Source organism: Pipistrellus hanaki, assembly GCF_964339955.1.
Source record: "Pipistrellus hanaki genome assembly, chromosome: 2".
NCBI classification, from domain to species: domain Eukaryota; kingdom Metazoa; phylum Chordata; class Mammalia; order Chiroptera; family Vespertilionidae; genus Pipistrellus; species Pipistrellus hanaki.
This window is the reverse complement of record NC_140504.1, coordinates 162,792,566-162,809,155: the sequence shown is the minus strand read 5'-3', so window position 1 is coordinate 162,809,155 and position 16,590 is coordinate 162,792,566. Positions and strand designations below refer to the sequence as shown.

General features: G+C 44.5%; 1 protein-coding gene across 1 annotated transcript in view; it reads right to left on the bottom strand.

Moving 5' to 3' along the window:
- Positions 1–15,126, bottom strand: part of DAB1 (DAB adaptor protein 1) — a 377,824-nt gene extending 362,698 nt beyond the window's left edge. The window contains exons 1-2 of the mRNA XM_084872568.1: positions 14,803–15,126; positions 14,541–14,679 (exon numbers count right to left, since the gene is read on the bottom strand). The gene's annotated coding sequence lies outside the window, so the exon portion shown is untranslated. The remainder of the gene's footprint in view (positions 1–14,540; positions 14,680–14,802) is intronic.
- Between the last annotated feature and the right edge of the window lie 1,464 nt (positions 15,127–16,590).

Below are 16,590 nucleotides of genomic sequence, written 5' to 3'. Positions count from 1 at the left end.
TCGGGCTGAGTGTACAAATTTGTACACTGGGCCTCTAGTTTAAAAATAAAATAAACAGCTTGTTTAAATCATGCCCAAGACACAGTCACCAACACATCAACAACCTGTAATGCACCTGGAAGGTAGCTCACCGAATAATGTATGCGCAATTCAAATCCAGAGGTGGCATGCCTGATGTCTGCACCTACAGAACATATCTCACCTCTTCTTTCTCTGGAGTTTCCTATAAGTTATGGATTAATAAACCTTCCCTAAGAATGCAGCTCTATTAATCTTTCAAAATATTCAGAAAAAGAAAATATTTTATTATGCCCATCTGAAGTAAATTATGATCAATCAAGTCCCCCGTGTGCTGACAAGAAATAAACTTGCTTTCTGCAGCAAATTCTGTGTGTGGTGTTGGTGGCTCTTTCCCCTCCAGTCAGATGTGGGTAAACAAAATATCAAACTGTATCCTGACCAGGGAAGACAAGAGAGGCCACCAATGTCACAGCAAACCATGAGCCAATTTCTGAAGAGAAGAAAAATTAGCACAAGGTGGCATTAGTTCAAGATCTTCCTCTTAAAGTTGAAAAAAAAAAAAAAAAAAAAAAAAAAAAAAAACACAACACGCGCCACACACACACACACACACACACACACACACACAAAACAAAGAGAGTGAAGGTCATTCAAGTCTGAATTGTCTTCATTATATGAAGCATGTCCTTTTCAGAGGAAGAAGGAGCTGTGTGACTTCCTATAGTTTTTTTCTCTTGCCTGCAGGTGGAGGGTGAGGCAGAAAGAACTGCCACTTGTGCCATGTCAGAGTGCACCAGCACAGTTCTAATAGTGTTGCAGGTGTTAACTTCTTTTGATTTACAAAACCCCATAAGAACTCATTTTTCCAACTGAGGCTCAGAGTAGTTAAGGCTCTCGCCCATGGCCACAGAGCTAGTTATTGGCCAAGCCTTGGTTTGAACATCTGTAAAGTGGGGATAGTAATGGCCATCCTGTCTATCTGACAGGATTATCCTGAAGATCAAAGGAAAAAAATATCTGAATAGTGTGTATCCGTGTGCACGCACACACAACATACTACATACATATATGACTAGAGTGCAGATCCACCTGTGTACGCACCTGCTGGTTTCCTTTATTCTATCTAAATGTTGAGTATTTAAATGTTTGAACGTAACCAAAGAATCGGACCTAAAACATCATTCACTGCAAATGGGAAATACGTGGTTCCAGCTCCACTATTAACCTCTTGGTGCCCCTATGTTACATGTGCCAGGCCTCCTAACTAAGCAAGGTCTCCTCTTCCACAGAACCAGTGGGCTGTTCTGTTCTGCCAGGCTCCAGGGCCAAGCCGGCTCAGCCCTCCATGATTCCAGAGAGGCACCATCATCCTCAGCATCACTATCATCACTGCTGCCAGCGTCACCATCTCCATTGGACTAAGCAGAAACCCATGCACAGACAGCTTCTTGCCAAGGATCTGTGGTCATGGACTTATAACTGCATGGTTATAGGGCCATGTTTCCATTCATTCACCCTTGGTCAGGTTAAAACACAGGTTCACAATCCCCTATTCAATCCTCTGGATCTGATGCGTCAGATTTTACTTTGCATTTTAGAAAGGAAGTATATCCTACACCATACCCTTACCTTTTATAATATCCCTTCCAGGGTTTGGTGTGGCACCATGCAATCAAATTCATTAATGCTTCCTGAGCTATACGTCTCAGAGAGATCAATAGAGATTGTAAGTAGCCTCATGACAGATCAGGAGAGGTCAGGTTTGGCCACTAAATGGGTTATTTAAAAAAATAAAATAAACACACACTGAGTTTTCAGAGGCTTTTAGATGTTGGAATTGCAAAAAGGGACTCTATGGTCCTCCTCCTAATGTACAGCTCACCAGGCATCCAATGCAGAGACAGCTCACCCTGGTGATAGAGATGCAACTGCCAGTAGAGCCATTCTCAGCTTTCTGCAGAATAGAATGGGGGCAGAGGGCAGAGGAGGAATAAGTGCTTCACCTCCTTGCTTTCCTTTAGCTCTGCAATATTAACCACTTCTGTCAGAGATTCCTTTTCCTGGCATATGAACCAGTCCTTTGCCTCTGTGCCTCCCGCCTTGTCCCCTGATCTGTTGAGTGTAGCAAGAGGCTGAGCCCAATTACATTTACCTGGCCACTGGCTTCCAGTTAGATTCAAAGACTGGCAGGAGACCGGAAAGAGAGGGAAGGAGAAGTTAAGGTCTCTCTACCCCTTCCTCCCTCTCTTTCTGCTTCAAGGCAGCATCCCCAAAACTGGCCAAGTCTCTGCCAAGGTGCCAGCCCACCCCTGTGAGTGCCTGTTCCTACCATGCAGCCTCTGCTAAGCTCCCAACAGCCAGCTCCTGGGCTCTGGTAACACCCTCCCCACTCCTCCCTCTAACCCTTAGTACCTGCAGGTCTGGGAGCAGGTGGGCTAATCTTGGTTCTTTGTTTTGTTGTCACACTTACTTTCAGCTTTTCCAATACCTCATAACTAGTTCCCTGCATTAAATTCCTCCTATTAAGCGATCGCATATGTGTCTCCTAACTAGACTCTCCCTGATACTGTGTATATCATCAAAAGTATTCAGTTCTGCTTAGGAGTCATGGTGGGCTGATGTGGGCTTGGGTGTGTTCAGCAATGATGTAGAGAGGGATAACACCCCTGACACTTGCTGCTTGGCAGAGTCACCTTTTCAGGATGTCATTTTTAAATCAGCTGCCGACAGTCCACCATGTAAGAATCACCCACATCAAATACTTATGCGACTAGGGCATCTGACAAGAACTACAAAATCCATGTCCTGCCCGTTCCCAGATATTTCCTCCTGCACTGAAAGGTGCTTGTGAGAAAGAGGGGAATGCAGCACATCCTAGTGACTGTAAGATCATGCATAAACCTTGAGGCTGAGAACCCATTTTTGTTGTTGTTGATTTATTTTGATAAAACTGGAAAGGAAACAGGAAGGAAGGAAAGGAGGAGAGGGAAAGAAGACAGGACTGAAAAGGTACCCTTTTTGGAATAAATGGGTCTAAAAACATGTCCCAAAGGGAATTTTTAAAATTACAATAGAAAGCACTTATTTCATTTTCATAGACTCAAAATAGTTCTCTATAAGGACACTTTTACCTCCACTGCAAAGAAGCTATGATGTGCTTTAAAAACTAAAGGCAGCAAGGATTTAAGGTGAACTGCCTCAAAAAGCAAGCATATGGGGCATGAAGGACAAGCCTACAGTGCCCTTGAGGAGCTCTCGTTTGTAGAGGAGCCCACAGTCACAGAACAATTGAAGGTGTAATGAAGTGTAGTGTTTAATAGAGAAGGCGCTCCAGACTCCTGAGAAAGACACCCATGCCTGGGAGAGGCAGGCAGGGGGACTCAGCCAACTTAGACTGAGCCCATGTTGAATGGTCTTCCTTTATTTTTTTTATTGAAGAGGGCAATGTTAGTCCAGTATTCAACTCCCTTCTCCCAGCCTTGTTGATTTATGGCTACTCAACCAGGACTTTGCTCTCCGCTGCTACATTTGGAGCAGTCAAATGTACACAGAATGGTATCTGACTGCATAGCTATGTACCCACATATACAGCAAAGAGAAAAAAATATATATAGTGTCATTAAATTAACCAAGTGGTCTCTCCCCTAATCATGCTTTCTATAAGAGATCCTCTTTTGTATCAACTTAAATGAGTATGGTATGTGTTATCTTCATTCCAGAAAAGACAATGCAATACACTGATGGTGGGATATGAGAGAAGAGGGCAGAGGTACAGCACCTGATAATTTGAAATTTTATCAATGTTGATGTTGTAGGGGCAACTTTTGAAGAGAAATTAATATCCTAAAATATAAATATTATTTGAATGAGAAGGAATGAGCAGGAGTGGGTTTATGAAAAAATTAAGGGCATAAGGAATGAAAGAGAGGGGAAGGGAGGAAAGGGGAGATGGGGGGAAGGGAAGAGAAGCAAAGTGACAAGTAATAGTTAACACAAGGGCCATAATTGGACATCTCTCTCATTATCCCTTTTTTATAATTTTTACGCATAATGGTATTTCCTCCAATGAAAAGCGGTTCCAGTATTTCACTATAATACCATCATAACATATTTGAGGATTTTAAGTCAGCATGAGGTGGAAAGAGCATTAATAGGGATGCAAAAAGTCCTGGGCCTCGGTCCAGCTCAGCCTGATGACTTGGCCATATTTTCCATCTCTCCAGATCTTCCATCTGAAAGTGGGAATAATGGTCACTGACCTGAGATAGCCCTGCAAAGTCAAATCAGACTATAGCTACCAGCCAAACTTCATCCCTCAGACCACCAGATGACTATGGCCTGCCCGCAATGCCAGACCAGCCTGTCTGGGAGCCAGACTCTGGCCCCAGGCACCAGCTTGAGTTACTCACACCAGACAGGTATCTAACCAGGGAAGGCCTGTGCCATCCTACACACATCCCCTAGCTCTCCAAGAGAAAATCAGATATGTCTTTCAAAGACTTCTGCCCATGGAACTGGCTGCTACTTGGACTGATCTCCCCCTTACTAGCCTCCTTTGTCACTTCCGCACTCCCACGGACCCTGGGACAGAGGACTTCATCCCCTGCACTGTCTGTCTCTAAAGAACAGAAGTGATCAGCGGTGCTAAGCTACACACAGCCTTCCCCTTGAGGCTGTTCTGGGTATCAAATGAGAGCTTGTAAGGCACCTATGCTTAGTAAGCACTCAAGCCCCAGTTTTGATCCTCCCTAACTCCCACCATCCAGATTAAGAAATGCAGATGGGCCGAAACCGGTTTGGCTCAGTGGTAGAGCATCGGTCTGCGGACTGAAAGGTCCTGGGTTCGATTCCGGTCAAGGGCATGTACCTTGGTTGCGGGCACATCCCCAGTAGGGGGTGTGCAAGAGGCAGCTGATCGATGATTCTCTCTCATCGATGTTTCCAACTCTCTATTCCTCTCTCTTCCTCTCTGTAAAAAAAATCAATAAAATATATTTAAAAAAAAAAAAAAAAGAAATGCAGGTGGAATGTGATGAAAAATAAGATAATTAGAAAATATAATTTTTAAAGATACCATTTACAATAGAATCTGAAAATATATAAAGCACCTAGAAATAAATCTAACAAAAGTGCATACCTTTATGAAGAAAACTATAATGTGTTTTGAAAGATAGTTATAAATAAAAGCTCAATAAATAGAGGTATTTATGAGTAAGCATACTCAATATAATAATGTCATTCTTCCTACATTAATCCCTGAAATCAATGTTAATGTCAATCAAATCTCAAGTATTATTGTGTAGTTTTAAAAGATGATTATAAAATGTATATGGAAGACAAATGGACATTATGGGGAATTGTCCTCCCAAATACCAAGGCTTACTCTACAGCTGTAATAATAAAGAAGCATGATTTGGGCAAAAGAGTGGACACAATATATGCCTAGAAACTTACCCTAAATGTCAGGATGATTTTTTCCTATATGGAAGAAAATTAGGACACATTCCTAGCTCACACCACACACACAACACAATCATGCACACTCACACACAAGCACAGTCTCACACACACACTCCAATTGGATTATAGATCCTGTGAAAGGCAAAACAATAAAGCGTTTAGAAGATAATAAAAAAAAGAATATCTTTATGACATCAAGGTTAAAGAAAAGGCTTTCTTAAATAATACATTAAAATTACTAACCATAAAAGAAAGATTGATAAATTCAACTACATTAAAATTAGGAAGTTAGATAGCAGAAGGTTGGCAGGAATCCAACTTCTATGGTGTCTATAAATCTATTCAGCTTCCCAAAGGAATAAATTACAGTAACCTTTTTTTGCATTCATTGGAATTATGTTCTAACAATACATGCCATAGCTCTGATTCTGCATATGGTTGGTCCATCTCTGACTTCATCTACAATTGGGTTATCGGCATTTATGGTTTCACTTGAGTATATTTGGATAGCTGTGCTTTATATTTAAAACTTTTGTGAGCATGCATATGATATTGCTCAGAATGTGACCCATAATTTAAGATTTAAGATAAGTACCAGCACATGTCATTGTCAGTATGTGGTCATCACTGAGCAATCACAAGGGTACAGCATTGCATGGTTTCCCTTCCTTGCACTCTGTGCTGTGTTTGCATCCTTGATCATTTACACCCCACATTAACTCTCATTCTGTTATCTTCTGGACTTTCCACTCCCAAAACTACTAGGAGAAATCGGTACCAGGGCAGAAACCCTAAGGGTAGATTCTCGTTCATGATCAACTTAAATCCTGTGAGAAAAGCTGATCTACTCTGTCTCATAATGACCATGCTTTAGTACAAAAAGCCTCTCCCAGTGAGCCTGGAAGTCTTCCACTTTCTTTCCCTTCTCATTCTTTCAACCCTGCAGCCCTCAGCAACATTCTAATGTTCATTCTACATGTCGACATGTATACAGTGATATATGATAGGGTAGGAAAATAGAAAGGGAAATGTCAACCAAATAGGACATATGTTTTAGATTATGTGAGTTTTTCGAGAGGATGTCCCTCACATACATCAAGAGAAATACTTGTGTTGGAATGAGAGTGTCTAATTGTAATATTCTATCATTAATAGTAAGTTACTTCTCAGGGACCCTAAGGATAGGACCCCCAAAGTATTAAGTGTCCAGGTACTGAGTAATTAATTAGCATTCTAATTTACAAGTTTCCTTTTTGATGGAATGCATTTATAATTATCACGTTTTTCTGTAATGGGAGTAGATACCTCCACTGAATCAGCCATTTAACAGGACAGATTTGAGTAAGTAGTTCTTGTCAATGATTCTAAAGATGTCAAGAAAACACTGCGGTGACTTTCAATAGATGACTGTTACTATTCATTTCCAAATCCAGATTACAAAATAAAGAACTGCAACAAAACAATATGTTTTCAAGATTGTTAATTGCAAAGCATTTCAATACTGTCAATGGAAAACAATTCACCCCAATCTTTTTATCTACATGAACTTAATGAACCATATCAGACTACATACATTTAATTCATTGCAATCCAGCAGAAACTTGTTATCAACTACATTTTGGGAACTGTTGTTTAAAGGAGAAGCCACATTCCTTTTCCCTGAAGAACTTATAAATGTCCTTTATTGGACATTTATTGGATAAAATACTGTTTTTTATTGTCTCTGTTGTGGTGAGCTTTAAACTGGATGAGAAGTCAATGGAATTCTTTGTGTGTCCCTCTGAAAAGCATATTCAAAAGAAATATATGGAATGACAATCACATTTAGGATAGTGGTGACCTCTGGCAGAAGAGAAAGATATGATCAGGGAGAGGGTACTAAATGGCTTCAATTATGTAGCTTTATTTCTTAAACTGAGTTATGGCACAGAGTTGTAGTTTGTTTTTTACAGTATTGTTGCTTATGTTCTTTGTATGTGTTAATGTACTATACTATATTTCTAATCACACATTACTTTCATGATAAAATTAATGAATTGCTGTTCCTAAGAAACATAAATGATTACCTATAAACATTTTCTCTACTTTATATTATAAGACACTGTTGAAGTGGTTCCTTGAAATCAAAAGCTCTATGGCAAATATGGAAACATTTTTTAAGAAAAAATTTAATTAATTTTTTTAGATAAAGAGAGGAAGGGACAAGGATGGAGAGATAAAAACATCAATGATGAGAATCATCTGGTGTCTTCTCCACACCCTTACTGGGGATTGAGCTCAAAACCCAAGCATGTACCCTGACCAGGAATTGAACCATTGATCTCTTGGTTTCTGGGTTGATGCTCAAACCCTGAGCATGATTCTCTTGGGGGACATTCGTGCTCTCGGGAACATAGTTTTGGAAAATGCTCTATAAAATCACCCATTTTAACCACATATTCTATACAACAGCCACACACAGCTATGCACACCTCCAAACAAACAATGAACTTTCATGCCCACTTGTCTTTACCCATGTAATTCTTTCAATCTGGAATGCCTTCGATCCCTGAGAAATTTCTGGTCCCCCTTTAGCTTCCAGTTGAAATGCAATCTGTTATAACTTCCCCTTCCTTTCTCCAGGTGGAACAAATTACTGCTCAGGAAGCTTACAGTGCTGAACAGATATTTTTCTGTACTACATCTAACACTGGAGCAGTTATTTATGCCTGAGGCCGGGTGCCTAGATGGCCAAGGCTGCATCTTTGCATTTTGGCACTGCTCACAATGCCTAGTACAGCACAGAGCCACAGCAGGCACACAGTAGGTGCTCAGTAAATATGTGTCAAATGGACATAGAAATGATGTCTATGAGGATGACTGACTTCCTCAAATTCCCAGGTCTTCTCAATACATATTCATAACGTTTTAGTCTTTATTGTCAATTGGGGCACTAAGAAGAAAAAAACGCATACAAGGCCTGAAAGAGAGACAAACTCTGAGGCAGAAACAAGGAGAGACAAGGAAGAGACAAGGAAGGCCTATCTGATGGTTAGTGAACCGATAAATCATGCGTACAGCAAGAAACAGAGAGGATGACCAATAGAGAGAGTCAGAAATTGACAGGAAGCTCACAGCCAATACACAGGGTTGGTAACTTTACAAGACTCATGGCAAGCAGACAACACCACTGACTTGGGTTCACTCTGAAAGTGTCACCTCCATCTGAGAGGGCCCTCCTCCCGTTTTTATCCCCTAAGCTAAACTGCCATTTTCGCCACCACAGAACTTTTATCATTTTAACTTTGAGTTCTTCTGTTCAGCACAATTTTATTTGTTTTCCTTTTTCTTTATGAGAATCCCCCACTGGCAATGTAGATTGGTTGTATGTCGGGTTCAAATAAAATAAAATAATAATAATAATGATAATAAAAGCAAGCTGGCAATTTCTTTCCAAAAGAATATGCTGCATATTTCATGAACTAGAAGCCAGAGGAGTTATGTGATTCCTGAACCAAAACCTCTCCACATCTGAGGACTAAATGGAAGAAATATACAAAGAGCATCTCACAGAAAAGGAAACCTGATCATTTGTGCTCCAACCTAAGGGTAGTGTTCAAGTGATTCATTGACTTAATGTTTATTTTTTTAGCACAGGTTCCTATCTTGCACAGACTGAGTTCAGTGCTCATTTTCATGTATATAAATGTACTGCCAGAGGAGTGCTTTCCTTTTCCTACTGGATACTCTTTTTTTTTCTTTTCTTTCAGAACAGAACATCTGGCTGGCTCTTGCTCTTAGCCTGGCACTAACTCCATGCTTCCACATTCTATTTATATGTTCAAGCCACTTCCCTGTCCTGGTATAGAGGCAATCTGGTCCTGAGGAAGAAGTCCTGGACAAAGAGTGCAATAATTCTGGGTTCTGATAGTGCCTCTCAGGTGTGAAGTTATGTATCTCCCCAATCCTGGTTTGCTTTCAATCCATAAATAGGGAGAGATGACTATTCTGCTTCTAAAATTCAACCAAATAGTCATTTTATTTCCCTGAAAGTAATTGCTGAAAAGTGCAATGATATGGAGATTTTAGCATTATGTGTATATCAAAATCCTCTTCACTAAGAGGGAAGATGTTCAGGAAACATTCCCAGTATGCTAAACAAAACTTCTGCCTGAAATGCTGAAATTTATCTCTTACGCTATACCTAGTGGGTAGCAAAACAGATACTATTGGCATACTTATGACCCAGGATATCAGTTATAAATAGAAAACATTTTTTCAGGGAAGGATTTACCTCATTTGAAGGATAACATTAATAGCTAAATAAAATTACATGCTAGGTACTATTCTAAGCACTTTGTGTTAAATCCTATAATCCCTACAACAATCTTATATAGCAGGTGCTATTATCCTATATAATAAAAGCCTCAACCAGGAGTTCTGCTGGGAGTTCGACCACTTGCTATGACGTGTGCTGACCACCAGAGAGGTGAGGAACATGGTGGGCTTTGGTGATGCAGCACTGGCAGCAGTGGAGGTGCTGCAAGTTCCCATGGGCCCCGATGACAGTGGGATCGGGTAGGATAATGGAGCAGGTGAGAGGACAACATCAGGCCAAGGCAGGTGCAAGCCACTGGTCGCCAGAAGGGGGGGCCAATGCCATGCACATCTGATTGCAAGGCAACCTGTGGTGGTGGTGGTGAGGGGGTAGTGCCACTGCCCTGCTCCCTCAGCACCTCAGAGCCAGGCAGCAGTCGGGCCATCAGCAGGGTGATCAGCATAGCGATCTGGCCTTGCAGGTGGTGTGCAGGGTCAGGGGAAGCAGGCAGCCAAAGGAAGAAAGAAGGCAGCCTGCAGCCCCTTGGGATTCTACCAGTGCATGAATTTCATGCACTGGGCTTCTAGTTTTATTATAAAGAAAACTGAAGCACAGAGAAGTAAAATAAGTTGGTCAGGACCACACAGCTGGCAGGGCTGGGGGAGCTTAGGTCTGAACCCAGCAGTCTAGCACCCATGTCCAGACATCTAATCACCTGTTACACCACTATTCCCCATTAAACTTTACAACTCCCCTGAGAGATGGCTGAGGTCACCTCTCCACTCAAAGGCAGCATAATACAGTGATTAGGGCAGCTTTGAACCACAATGTTTGGATTCAAATCCTAGTTCTATACCTTCCCAGCTGTGTTGGTAATCTTGGGCCAGTTACCAACTCTCTGTTCCCCAGTTTCCTTATCAATTAAATGAAAATGAGAATACAATTATTTACTTCCTATGGTTACTTAAAGAAAAAATTACTAGAGGTGGGGCTATAAGAAGTCAGTGGGAGAAAGGGGACATATGTCATATTTCAACAATAAATATTTTTTAAAAGAAGAATTTTCCATCCTGCATGGCTCAGTGGTTGAGCATCAACATATGAACCAGGAGGTCATGGTTTGATTCCTGGTCAGGTCAGGAATGCCCAGGTTGTGGGTTCAATTGCCAGTGTGAGGCCTGCAGGAGGCAGTCAATCAATGATTTTCTCTCATCATTGATGTTTCTATCTCTATTTCCCTCTCCCTTCCTTTCTGGAATCAAGAAAAAAAATTTTTTTAAATAATAAAAATGTAAAAAGAATAAATAATTCAAAGTGCTTAAAAGGATACCTGATTCTTAGTAAGTATTCTATAAAGGTGAATTACTCTTGTTTTTATTAATAAGAGAATTGATTTGCCAAACCTAACAAAATCAGGAAGTACCTGTATTCAACCCTGGCCTTCCAATCCCAAATGCTATACTCTCTCCATAGTAGAATCTCATGCTCTCTATTGCTCAGTTACCCTTCTCCTGGAATCCTGACAAAGCACCCAATGAGACTTTTTCCCCCCCTATAAAATTGCTCAAAAACTACAAGGTAGATAATATTGCCCGTTTGGCAAATGATGAAACTGAGGTTTTGAGTGTGACTTACTATACTTTATCACTAGTGGACATTGTCACAGTAAGCCCTCAGTAGCACTGAAAGTTCCTGACAGCAGCCTTCAATTTTTAAAAGTGCCATCTAAAAGACATAAATTGTGATTTTCTTGCTTTGTTAGCTTTGTTAGTTTCAGAGAAGGATTAAATTCCAGCAAAGAAACAAAATGTTTGACTTGACTGAATTATCAAAATGAAATGCTGCCTAAATTAGATTCTTCATTTGCCTGCAGGATAGCTCTAAGCATCCGAAATCCACCAACTGCAATTTGCAAGATGGGTACTATCGGGTACCATGCCAAACACCCACCCATTTCAGAAAAATTACTCTGGAGGGCAAAGGGGGAGTGAAGCAGCAGATTCCTGTCTGGCTTTGGGAGGAGAAAATGAACAATGAGTGATACCATCTCTTCCTGGTCGCCTCACACAATGGTATGAGCCTTGCAAAGGAAACATACTGTGAAACAGCTTGAGAGATGAGCTTCATCGACAATAAGTAATTTTTATTCAGATTTTATTGTTGAATACAATGCACATGATTAAATGTTTCAGATACGCCTATTCAACCCCTAAGCAAACCACTAAAAAAAAAAAAAAAAAAAAAAAAAAAAAAAAAAAAAACCTTATAAAAATCATCCTCTAAATCTGCTGTAGGAAGAGCTCTAATTGCCAGCTTGATGTGTAGAACTGAATTCCCACTTGAGAGGGGCACAGGTCCCAAGCAGATAGTAACAAGTCTGCACTTCCCACCTCAGCCTCTTCTCTCATTCCTTTGGATCCTCTCAGTGTGGCCAAATAGTTCCAATGTCACTCTTTCAAATCACCACATTTTGAACTTCCTAAACCTTTAAGAGGGCCTCTATGTATGGAAAAGAACAATAGTGCTTCAAAAGCCATGTCTGTGAGTACTCAGATACTCCATTTGAATGCCAGGGGTTTCAATCAAAGACATCAGCAGACGATTTCTGATTGCTTAGAAGTTGACTTTTACACTGCTTTTGATTAGGTCGCCCTTCTCAATAGGAAATCAAGAAAATCCTTGATCCCTTTTAGATTCCCGAATTATCACCAAGCCTTGTCAGGATAGGAAGTGAGAGCGATTGGGTGAGGGAGGAGGAGTGTTTCTATTCCAGCCAACCTCTCCCTCCCCCAACTCCCCTATATCTCTCTCCAAGCCAGTGTGATACAGGGTTCCATTTAGTATCACTCACCATTGAGATAACAAAAACAATGGGTGCTAATCCAGGGGGTGGGGATGGGTTGTAATGTTATGGATTTCCCAAAGGCCTATAATTGGTGCATAAATGTACAGACAGGGACAGGATAATTAGGGGGTTGTGGACATTAGCTACCTTTAATTTATATGATTACTTTGTTAAGCATTATAAAGTGTCAGCTAAACCCCCTACAAAGCCTTTATTCAAAACCATAAACAGTATGAAAGTGTATGGAAGGGGCCAGGAGGAGAAAAGAGGAAGGAGCTCCAAGGGCCAGCGGATCCTGGCTCTGGCGTCCCAGCCACTCGCCCAGACCTGCAGTGTAGCTCCCATCTCAGAGAACCGGACCGTCCACCCCACTCAGGAGCAGCAAAGGGTGGGCTCCCTTCTGCAAGCTTTCCGCTCGTCCCTCTTTCTAAAGGAGCTAAGCCCAGGAGTGCAGAGGCATCCACACAACCACCCGCAGGCGCGCACCCACGCGGGCACTCACCCCGCCCTCGTGACAGCACCGATGCCCACGCCACGGCGCTCTCCGCCTCGCCCGCCGCCGCCGCCGAGCCCCCGGCCCGAGCCCTGCCGCGGTGGCCCAGCGCCTGGGCCTCCCCACCCCTTCCCCATTCCTGCAGACTCTCCCCGCCCCGGCGGAAGTGCCCAGGCCGGCCCCCAACAATGAAGACTTGTGTGAGGCAGTTGGGGGCGGAGGCGAGTTTACAGGGAGAGAGACAGACAACTGTCTGGCGGGTCCGGGAGGGAGCTACACATAAGCTAAGTGGCGAGGGCCGCGAGAGTCAGCCTCCCCTGGTGCACTCCCCATTTCCTCCAATTCCCCCAATTCCCCGCCCGGTCCACGAGCAACACCAGAAAAAAAAGGGGGAGAGGGGAGCTTTAAAAAGTGCATGGGGGAATAGGGACATATATGTAAAATATAAAAATGAATAAATTAATAAATAAAATGTTATAAGAAAAAAAAAGTGCACACAAAAGATGCGCCCTCCCACCAGGGGTCACAATAATACTTCTTGGGACAGAGACAGCGGGGGAGGAAGAGTCTGGGCTGCAGACACCACCGCCGTTTGGAAACGGACTTTGCACATTTCACTTTGTACATTTCGAAATGTACATCCAGTGGCCCCTTAACCTCCCCCCATCGTCGCCTCCCTGACTCCAGGTTTTCCCCGAGCCTTAGCCCTGGTCTCAGGGCTTCTTTACGAGTCAAAGGGCAGGGATTTTAAAGTTTCCCTAGTAGGAGAAAAAAACAACAACAAAGCCCCCCACAAACAGAACCCTGAGGTCTGCATCGGAAGCAGAGCTAGGAGTCGGTCGGGGTGGCGTGGGACTGCGGAGTGGAATGGAGGGAGGGGTGGGGTCGGCAGAGAGCCGAGCCCAGGGAAGGCTGGGGTCCGGTGCCTGTGAAGGGCTAGGCGGCACTGAGATAGGTCCGTTCTTCCACGGGTCGGGGCAGAGGAGCGTTGCCCAGGTGCAGGGAAGTGAAAAGCGGTGAGTAAGAAAGAGGGTCCGGTGGGGCACGCCGCTAGCGAGGCGGGGAGGAGGGTTCGGGAGCTCCGGTAGCTTCAGGATTGGGAGAGAGGAGTAGAGCCGAAAGCGCAGGAGGAAGAAGGGTGTGGGGAGTCCCGGAGAGAGAGGAGTGTTGCGGTGAGCAGGGGTGGAGAGGGAATCGCGCGTGGTCGGAAGTAGGGAGAATAGGGGTTATGGGGAGACCCACAAGGAAGGAGCAAAGGTCGCCCCTTCTCTCTCCCCCCCACTTCCCCCGCCAGCAAGCGGAGGAAACTGCAGCAGCCTTCCGCACAGCACCCCAGCCAAACTCCTGAGAGGCGAGCCCCAGAAGCCTTCCTCCACCCCTGGGGCACCGGGTGTCCCGGCGCTGGGGTCCCTCCCGCGCCTCACCTCCGCTTGCCGCGAGCATCCTCCTCCGCAGCCGCAGCCGCCTGGGAAGCGGCTCCCCATGCCCTGCGGGCGGCGGCACTCAGGCGCGCTCTCCAGCCCGGGGAAGCCCGGGCGAGCGTGGAGCCGAGTCCATCCTCCCCTAGAGCCACGGGCCCCGCGTCAGAGCTGGGGGAGGAGACCGCCTCGCGTGCAGACCCGCCTCCTCCCGCAGCCCCCGCCCCATCTACCGCACACCCACGGGGCGCTCCGGAGCGCCGCTCACCTGCTGGCTCGGGGCTGCAGCCTCAGGTCCGCTCGCGCGCCGCGCGCCCCGGGCTCGGACCTCGGGGCTCCCGCCCGAGAGCCTCCCGCGCCACCCGAGCTGAGCTGAATCGCGGTGGCGACGAGGAGGAGGTGGAGGAGGAGGAGGAGGAGGAGGAGAAAGAGCGAGCCAGCGAGCGAGCGAGCGGGGGCGCCTTGGTTTGCAGGCGCGCCAGTGGACCCGTTGCGCTCACTCCGCATCCCGGCGCGGAGAGCGAGCCTGGCCTGAGTGCTGGTCCCCGCCCCCGCTGTGCGGGCGGGTGGAGGGGTGAGGAGAGAAGGGGGTAAAGCTAGCAGACTTGGGTTTTAGTAAGTGTCCAGTGTTTTCGTCACCATCACCACCAGCAGCCCCCGCCTGGCCTCCTTCGTTTTTCCCTAGGGCCTACTCTTTTATCCAAGCCTCCGGACAATCGCACACCCAAATATCCTGAGTACCAAAGGGGAACGAACACTAAAACGGAGGTCCAGCAAGAGCGTGTTGCCCCCACATCCCTTGGCGGGAGGGGGCGCTAGCTCCCAGCGGTCAAACCTGGTTTGGCAGCTTTGGTCCTCACTGAGGTTTCCAGATTAAATTGGGTACAGGTTGTAATCAATTTGGTTTTCCTAGGAGGCCTAGGTTAACCTCAACTCTTCTCCTTCCTCTCCACCTTCCCCACTCCCTTTCTTAGAATCTTGGGAGAGCAAAAGCCTCAGATTAGAACATGAGCAGAGGGCCGAGCTCCCTACTTCTGGTCTTAGTTCACAAAGATCCAATAAATGACAAAAAATACTGGCCTGGAAATTTTTTTACCCTGGATTCAATTCCAATAAATGCCTATTGTGATATACTTGCCTCCAGCGACCTAAATGCCAGGTATAGGAGGAAAATCAAATCAAGGACTGCCCCATTGGAGCAGACGTCAAGAGGGGAGGGGGGAAGAGAGAGAGAGAGAGAGAGAGAGAGAGAGAGAGAGAGAGAGAGAGAGATGCAACAGTTCCCTAAAAAGTTTAATTTGATCCTTTTTAGGAGCCACACTCCTGCTGTGTAATAATAAAGCTAATGTGGTGGATTTGAGTTTTGTTTTTTCTCCCCTCATAGCTTCTGTCACTCACCCACGAAATTTAATGAAGCATTTAGGGTTATTACCTCCAGAGTCAATGGGCTAAAAATATTTAGCCTAATGCACTCCTTGTGGAGCCAATAGGTCCCTGCCTGGTACATACAAAGTCATGGAGAGACCCTCCCTTTCTCCACAAAATTCACGACCCATTAAACTTATTCCGTAATAACAGCTTCTGTACAAATGGAGGCACCAGCTAACGGAGGCTGTCATGCACCTCCTGAAAAGATAGCAATTTACACAGAGACAAGAAAAATGTGAGGGGTCATGGGAAGGATGCAATCTTGGGAGAATAGTTTATCAGAGGCAACTCCCAACAAGGTGGGAGGGAGGTGTACACCAACCGCTCTCCCTCTTGCCCCCACACCCCCTACCCCCCCCCGCCTTGATAGACATTTCTATTTATAATATTTCTGGGTATGATCAGCTAATCTAATGGTGGCTCAAGTCTCTCCAACTTAGGTAATCAAACATGGTCTAACTCTCCACTGATTCTACCAAAAAACATCCTAAAGCTTCTCACTGCCTTAGGGGACAATCAGGAAACATCCACATCATCTACCATATGTGCATTTTAAGACCCTGAATATGGGAGTTGTTGCCTTCACTGCCCCCCCCCCCCACTTCCACCTTGTTATGTTTTCCATTGA